This window comes from Neovison vison, chromosome 13 (genome assembly GCF_020171115.1).
Source record: "Neovison vison isolate M4711 chromosome 13, ASM_NN_V1, whole genome shotgun sequence".
Classification (NCBI taxonomy): domain Eukaryota; kingdom Metazoa; phylum Chordata; class Mammalia; order Carnivora; family Mustelidae; genus Neogale; species Neogale vison.
Window position 1 is genome coordinate 38,876,046 of NC_058103.1, and position 8,955 is coordinate 38,885,000.

The 8,955-nt window shown below is 45.0% G+C and overlaps 1 long non-coding RNA gene across 1 annotated transcript in view; it reads left to right on the forward strand.

Annotated features, from left to right (window-relative positions):
* Nucleotides 1-3,457: 3,457 nt before the first annotated feature.
* Nucleotides 3,458-8,955, forward strand: part of LOC122893571 — a 14,608-nt gene continuing 9,110 nt past the window's right edge. The window contains exons 1-2 of the long non-coding RNA XR_006381653.1: nt 3,458-3,529; nt 6,289-6,386. This is a non-coding gene — a long non-coding RNA (uncharacterized LOC122893571). The remainder of the gene's footprint in view (nt 3,530-6,288; nt 6,387-8,955) is intronic.

Genomic DNA, 8,955 nt, shown 5'->3' on the forward strand with positions numbered 1-8,955 from the left:
TCAAGTATCACCTCTGTGTCTATGGGGCCTGTGGTAAGTCATTGGAATCCTCCCCACTATTAAAACGGTCTGTCTCATCATGAGGGTAGGAGTCCAAAGTGATCCTTGTATGAGATGCTTGGGAAAGCACAATAGTGAGGCAAGAGTTGCTGTTAGTAATCTACTATCTGCTCTGGTCTTGGCTTCCTGTCTTGGACCCAGTCTGAGGGGCCAGGTACACACACTGAAGGCCAACCTGGGCACCCTTCCCACACCTATGCAAGGGAACACAACATACCTCTTATCCTAGTAAGAATTATGTCACAATCATTACTTACTTAAAGGATTTTTTTTTTTTTTTAGTTTAGGAACATACAATGATAGGGGTCTCATTAGAAATATTAAAATTAAAATGGAGTCTGGACTGGATAAAATACTATGTCCTGACTTTGTCACTGTGCCTGCCCACTCCAGTGCCCCTTGTAGCTGGTATAACCCTGCCCACCTCTGCAGTCCGCATCTTGACCGTTGTCCCTCTCACCTGCACAGTCTGGATGTCCTGGCTTTCTCTTAGGCCTTCAAACATTCCATGCTTCAACTTCACCTTCAAGTGTGCTGCTCCCTCAACCTGGATAACTCTTCCCTCCTCAGTTTCCCTCTGACTACAATTGCTCAGACTTCGGATCTCAGCTCCATGGTTGGTTTTCAGAAGTCAAGTTCGGACTCCTTGGGTGAGCCCTGATAGCACCTTGAACCTTGCCTTGGAAGGATTTGGGTTGGAATTTTACATTCAGTTATGGAATAATTTGAGGACTATTTATCTTCTTAACTTAGAAGTTCCATGAGGGAAGGGGGATTTTCTGTGTTTAACCAAGGACAGTGTCTAGTGCAGGGGTCCGTGCTTAAAATGGCATGCTAAGTGAATGTCTGTGGGTCTGTAGACCACACTCTGAAAGCATGTGTTTTAGGCCCATGCACATGATTACATAATACGTGCCAAAGGAATAAGGCAGCTCTTGAGCAACTTAATGTTTTAAATGTGACCAAATAGGATTCTTCCAGAGAAAGTCAGCCTAAACCCCAAACCTCTTCATTTCCAGAAGAGTCTGTATTCTCAAAAGGCCTATCTTGTGTTTTTTCCTGAGTAATCAATTAGATGCTACAGTTTTCCTCCTGCTGCTTTTTGACCCCTCAGTAGCTGAGGAGGGAGGCAAGAAGAGAGGCCCTTTGTTTATTGTCTCCTCCTTATTTCCCATTCACTTGGTACAGTAGAGGTTTAAAATCTGTTGGTATTGGTCTGATAGGTACTATCCTATGGTCTGGTTCAATTGTGCATCTAGGAAAAAGCATTTGGGTACCTGCCTATGAAATATTTAACAAAGCATATTTGTGTAGCATTTCACAAAGCACCACTGCCTATATTACCCAATTTAAACTCCACATGCTGTAATGAGCTGAAAGCATTTTCCAAATTTTATACCCAATGAAACTCAGAGACATTAAGTTCCCTGCCCAAATGAATGTAGCAAGTATTCTGGGGAGCAGGACTCAAATTTGGCTCTCTGTTAATCTATAATACCCCTTTTGCATTCAAGTTTCATAGGATTCATAATACTTCATAATTGTTCCTTAGATTTTATGGCACTTCTTATTTTCCCAATTATGCCACATTAATTAATATGATACTTACAATAACTTCCTGAGGTAGGTGGGGCAAGGATTCATCCCATTAATAGAATGGCTTGGGGCAGATTTCACTTCCCTGCTCTCCACAGGACTCCCTGTTGTAGACAGAGCGGCTCCCCGAAGACGACCCCGTCTTAATCTTCAAATCCTATCAGTATGTTATCTCAGGTGCCAAAAGGGACTTTGCAGATGTGACTAAGTCAAGATCTTGAGAAGGGGAGATTATCTTGAATTATCTGGGTGGGCCCAATGTAAACACAAGGGTCCTTATAAAAGAGGGGCTGGAGTGTAGGAGAACAAGATGTGATTAGAAGCAGGGGTGAGAGAGAGAGAGAGATTTGGAGATACACCATCATAATCTGTGAAGGTAGAGGAGCCACAAGCAAGAAATCAAGAAATGAAGGTCTCTAGAAGAAAGATAATTCCAGAAGAAACAGATACTGCCGTCAGAAGGAACACGGCCTTGCCAAGACCTTGATTTGGGGATATCTGACCTCAAGAACTGTAATAAATGCGTGTCATTTTAAGCAACTAAGTTGTGGCAGCTTGTTACAGTAGCAATAGAAAATGAATGCACTGCTGTAAACAATGACTGACTTTAGTAGATTAAGGAGAATTTCAGACGATTTCTGGTATATTCCAGACCCCAGCTCAGAGGGGAGAAATAGGCCTTAGGATGCAGAGGAAAGTCAGTATGTCACAAACTGCTGCTGTCTCAGGAGGGGATGTGAAGTCCTGCAGTTCTTGTCTCCAAAGTCTTCCACTGGCCTCCCACTGCCTGACCCAGCCCACATTTCTGACCTGTCTTAGCCTATCTCTCCCTCACTCACTGTGCTCCGGAGATACTCTTCCTGTTCCTAGAAGCCTCGGCAGATCCTATCTCTTCTGCCTGAAATACTTTCATGGCAAAGCTCCATGTTGCACCTTCTCATCGCTTCTTTAGACAGGGTATACTTGACCATCTCTCCAAATTGGACTCCAAATCATTCTCAACTCTCTCAATTAATTTTGTCTACTTTATAACTTTCTTTATCACTACCTAAGACTATCTTCTTCATTGTCCCCTCCTATTTTCTGGGGTCCTTCACTGAAATGTCCACTCCCTGAAAACTATCTGGCTCACAGCTCTATCCCAAGTTCCTGGATATATTAGCTGCTCAATAAATGTCTGTTGCCTGAATGAAGAGACCAGAGGCAGCCTTAGATCAGGAGCACCGGGCTTCCCTCAGCTTCTCTTCCAGCCCTCGAGGAGTTTCTGCTTAAAACATGAACATTACAAACCCTCAAGTTCTATTCTCTCCAGGGCTCCTGGCTGCTTTGAGTCACACACACCTCAGTTCTAATAGAGAAAGAGAAAAGCAGCCCCTGAGATCTAGGACCTCGCCTGGCACTCATAACTGGCCCTCGGCATTCTCCTGTTTAACAGAAATATTTCCATAGAACACCAATATCAGACAAGGTTGTTCTGTGACCTTGATGGAACAAAGCAAAAACAAGATCACTCCATAATCATGCCTGGACACAGACAAAAATAAGAACACTGTCCAAACCACAGAAATGACCAAAGATGCCCTTTTCCTGGCTTATATGAGGGACTGATACTTCTTTACTAAGTTCAGCTTTAGCCTGGTCTCACTCCTCTTAGCCTTTTCAATGAAAATAAGATATCCAAGCATAGAATCACCCCTGCTTCTGATAATATCTAATCCAGAGCAAAGTCCCACCTTGTTGAGCTCTTGAGAAACTCCTGAGCCAAGCCTCAACTCCTGTAAGTTCTGGGACTGAGATGTGCCCCAGCTTCCCCACGGTGTTGTGTGAGCCTTCACTGCAACCACTCCAGGACCCCAGCACTGTTCAACTCCAGGTGAACCTGGTGATCTCTGGCGGGAGGGCATGGACACTCTGGACTGGAAATCAGGCCCAGCTGCCTTGCCATCTTGGAGGAAGAAATGCTAGTTGGGCCAGCTAGTCAGCTAGAAAAGCCTGAACTACTTTGACAGTGAATCAGTAAGACTGGCTGCCCATTGGGTGTGTATCGCCTGGCTTGCTCAAGAGCGGGGAGGTGAGGTTCCAGGCACGGCAGCTTCCTAACCCACACATGGCATGTGGGGGCCCAGCAGGTGCAGCTGTGGCCTGCCTGGCTTTCTGCAGGCACGGGGGGGGGGGGGGGGCGGCGGCGTTGTGGGTGGGTGGGATCTGCCCCAGACACAGCTGCTCTCTGTTGCCCATCTTGTCAAGTCAATCTCCCCAACACAGGCTCAAAAGCCAGTCACGGGGTGCCTGGGTGGCTCAGTGGGTTAAAGCCTCTGCCTTCGGCTCAGGTCATGATCCCAGGGTCCTGGGATCGAGCCCCATGTCGGACTCTCTGCTTGGCAGGGAGCCTGCTTCCCTCTCTCTCTGCCTGCCTCTGCCTACTTGTGATCTCTCTCTCTCTCTGTGTCAAATAAAAATAAATAAATAAATAAATAAATAAATAAGCCAGTCACACCTTCACTCTTTCCCCTGCCCCATTCTCCTTCCCGAACCAATTCCCTTGTGGATCTTCTTAATATATTATCCATCCCCCGTCCCCACCACAGCTGAGTCAGAGCCACTATGGTGGCCACCAACACAGCCTTTGCCACAGGTATGTGCGTCTGTGTCGCTGGGCTCTAACCTCTGGGCCTCCTTCCCTCTTTGAAAGCCCTGCTGGATTATCTCCCATCCTCCCCACAGTCTTGCGGCTTGAGCCCTACAAGCTACTCATGCTGATACGCAGCTGCTCTCCACGGGTACCAAGCAAGCTCAGGTTACAGTAGCTGTCATCAGCTTGATGACAGCTTGACTTATGGGTTTGGGATAATCTTGTGGACAGTATGTTTGTTTGATTTTGATGGGGCAGTGGGAGTGAGTTTTGGGTTGATCATTGCCCCCTGGAGAGCCCAAGGCCCCAGCGCCGAGGCCACACCTGTGATTTTCCTTTTTTGGCCACTCTCTCCCCACTGCCTGAGTCCAGAATGGTGACTGCCGGCACCCGGCAAGCTCTAGCAGAAGGTCAGGCAAGGACTGATTTCCTGTGAAGCTGAGGAATGATTCCAATTTCTCAGGAGAGCCTCCATCCCACCCCTAGGCCAGCATCTGTGCTGATAGGAAGGGGGCAGAGGGACCTGGTCTCAGGGATCCGGGAAGCTTCTAGGCTCTCCTGACCCGGCCTGGTTGTTTGTTCCTACTTCTGAGCTTCATGGCCTTCTGGTCACAAAACATTGACCCTAGAGTATTGTTTTTCTAAAACTGGACATTTGCCAGTTCAACAACCCCAGGGACTAGCTTACTTCTGTTATGGGTAAGAGTTAATCTCTGATGTCCTTCTCATCAACCATCTCTTGTAAACACCTGATGACACTTTACACAGCAAGGTCAAAGATATATCCAGACACTTTCTTTTTTTTTAAAGGGGAGCATTAGGATAAAGGATACTCTCCTGCCTTAAATAGAACCAGATTAATGCAAATACAAGAAAGGGAGAAATGTCCAAAATACGATGCTACCTGGAAAAAAGCAAAGGTTGCAAAATAGTATATATACCATGAGCTCTTTTTTACAACCCTATACTTTTAATGCTTTTATGTGTAGAAAAAGAGTTGAAAGGATATTTAACAATCTGTTATAGAAGGAGAATTATGAGAGAACCTTCCATTTTTTATAAAGTCATGTCCATTATTTTTGTAATCCTTAACTAGGTTTTTGAAAAGGAGACTTGAGATAGCAACTCTTCCTCTCAGTCATTTTTTTTGCTTTATCATTAAAAAGAATTTTCCTTAATTCAAGGAATTTTTATGTATATCTTTGTTTAAATTTTTATTATCTGTCATTTTTAATTTATTCTTTCCTTTAAGAAAAAAAATCTCAAAGCACAGTATTCTCACAAGCTTCACACTGATATCAGCCTAGGGAAATTCAAGAAGCAGAAATCATTCCAGAGCCCCTCAGAAAAATCATTCCTTGGGGAAGTAGTTTAGGGGCAGTTATTCATTTATTTACTCAACAGACCTTAAGGAATCCTGCTGAGTGTCAGACTGTGTGCTTGCTGCCAGGGCCAAACAGTTGACAAAAAGAGATCAGACTTTCAAGGAGACACTCTAGACTCTTGGATTCTGCTCAGACGGCAGGCTCATTCCCAACAGCACAGAGCTATGGGCAAGCATGAGGGGTGGAGAGTCAGGCTGTCTGAATTTCCACCCCAACTCTACCACCTAATATCCTCAGGGGCATTTGCCAGTTAGGGTCTGGGTCAGATGCTAATAACAACAACCAGAAATAACACAGGCTTAAACAAGATAGAACTTTATTTTTCCTTCATTTAAACAGACATGTCTGGAGGGAGGCAGTGTGAGGCTGGGTCAGCAAGTCACCATCACCAAGGACTCAGGCTCTTTCTGTCCTTCTGCCCTGCCAGCTTCAGCTTGTGGCCTCCTTTCTCAAGGTCACAGGTTGGTGTTGGAGCCTTAGCCATCAAATCCGTCCTCCAGGCGGGCAGCCGAAAGCAGGGGAAGAGGGTAAGAAAAAAAGCCCATGTAAGCCCACACCCTTTTTAAGATGCTTTTTTGGAAATGTAACCCAGTGACCACTACTTGTGTATTGCAGGGATAGCTGCCTACGAGGGAGTCTGGAAAATGTAGAAAAATGTCGACTTTGAGCTGTCCCCATTGCCTGCTTAAGTGGACTCCGGCTTCTCTTCACAAGTAAGAAAGGGACTTCACATCCTACCTGGGTACCTAGCTGTCTCTGCCCCAGGGTCCTATCATCGCCTGTTTCCCCAATACTAGAGGATTTGGTAAGATGATACTTGCGAAGCCTTCAAATGTCACTTCTCCTTTGAAGCTTTCCTCAGTAAAGTTGGTCACTTATTTACTTGTGGATCCAAAAGCACATTCTTCACACCCAAATCCTAACACTGGCTGGGGTTTATTATAATTTCACATGCTGGACTTTGAGGCCAAGGGTGAGGCCTTCCTTATTCACCTTTGTACCTAAAGTGCCAGCACACTGTAGATTCTCAATCTTTATGGACTAAATCAAAGAATTACCCTCTATTTCATTTTGATGGAACTTCTGGAACCAAGTTTATTTCTAAACCCAAACACCCTCTGGGCCCTAAACCATCATCTTTGAAAAGTCACTTTAAGGTTTTGATCTTAGGCCTGAGACAGAGTGGGAAGAACAATGCCACTGGCCTCTAATAGCTGCTTTGTCCCTTGTCTGCTGTGTGACCTCTGAAAATTGCTTAAACCTTTCCTAGTTTTCACTGGAAAGTGGGGGTAATATTGATGATGCATTGTACAGTGTACATAGATTAAATGATGGGGTTCAGCATGGATCTGGCATGGACCAGCACTCATCAGTAGACACAAGGATCTTTGGTCTTCTTTTGTTATTTTCCCCTGTGTTCAAATAGAGCTAGCCCAGGCAAGTTAAAAATAGCCAACACTTTTTGAGTGTTTACTGTATGCCAGGTGTTACCTTGAGGTAGGCACTATTGTATCACCCCATTCTACAGATAGGGATACTGAGGTTCAGAGATTGGAGCAGTCTGGCCCCAGCACTCATGCTTCTCTGCACAGCACCCCACTGCCTTTTGTGGCAGATTTGGCAACATTTAGCAGTAGCTTATCCCCAACAACTTGTCCAGGATCTAGCCATTGACCATTTCTCTGGGTGCTCCAGAGCCCACACCACTCTGGGGGTAGACAAGGAAGATCCTGGGTCAGTTTCCTCCCAGGGATGATTTTCTCAGCTTAAAAGTCCCCTCAGAACCCAGCAGCTCTTCCTACTCCTCAGAGAACATCATGAAAAGTTCAGTTTAAGAGACTCAGAACAGCTGTGACCTCAGAGCTGTTGTCGTTGTAAGAGTCACCCCTACCTAATGAAAATCCAGCCTGTGAAAAATTCAGACTTATAAAAAAAGATCAATGTGTGTGCGTGGGAGGGGTGATGTACATTATCTAAGGATAATTTACTTTATAAAGCATGGCACCTAAGCCTTCCTTTATTTGGCAATCTTTCCCTGTGTACTTATAGTGATTGCATTTTTTTTTTAAAATTCCATTTATGGGAAAGTTCACAAGGACACAGCTATTAAGCCGAGTGAGATACACCCATATAATTCTGTAATCTTGATATTGCCAGGAAATTGCTGCAAACACTGCCCTATGTTACCCTTTCCCTTGTATTCTTCTCTTCCAAATTTTCCTCTGAGCAGGTACTTTTGAACCCAATTATAAGAAGAACATCACTGAAAATCTTTCAATTATCACAGTGGAGAGAAGTTAATTTTGGCTGTGCAGGGAGCTCCCCTCATCCACTACTATCCTTTTTCAGCACTGGAAAATTACAAAGTTTCTTTCCTTACTGTTTTAAAACTTGCCAGAGCCTTTTGGGAATCAACCTAAAGGATCTGGCCCCCAGCCAGTAGCAGAAGGGTGGGGGCAGATCGCTCGTGACATCACGGAACTTGGAGGCTAGCGAAGGAAGAGATGGTTCCAGGAGCTGGCCTCCTGAAGCTGGCCTTGGTTCCTGGGCATGCTGTGCCACACGCTGCCTCCAGTGTGTCTTTCTGACCAAACTGCCTGTCATGGGGAGTGAGATTTTGGCCAGAAAGGGCAGAAAGCAGTGGAGACTAGGAGGAGGACTGGGGATGAGAATCCATAAAACCTTGGAGAGAGAAATGAAGTGTATGTTTCCATTACATTTTCAGAAGGTTTAAACCCTACTTGAATATGAAACAGAAATTATGGGTTGCCAGAGCTAGAAGCTACTCAAACACCACCAGCCTCAGCCGAAAAATAATGAGGCAACTAAACATTGGATAATTTTTGTGATTGGCGTTCTAGAGGAAACTGAGCCAGCTGCAAGTTTACATTTCAGGAAAAACCCAGCCTGGTGAAGCCTCTTCTGACTCATGCTTAGGGGCTAGAGCTCATGTCTATTGCTGGGAAAGGTTCACATTTCCTTGTAAAGCAACAAAATGCAGAGATGGGACTCAGGGCTTCTTAGAAATCCCCTACAAGCTCTTCTCTAAAATCCTGCACTAGCTTCTTTTATTTTTATTTATTTATTTTTAAAAGATTTTATTTATTTATTTGACAGAGAGTAAGAGCACACATAAGCGGGGGGAGCAGCAGACAGAGGCAGAGGGAGAAGCAGACTTTCCCATGAGTAGGGAGCCCAGTGCTATGGGGCTCTTTTCCAGGACCCTGAGATCAGGACCTGAGCTGAAGGTAGAGACTCAAACAACTGAGCCACCCAGGTCCC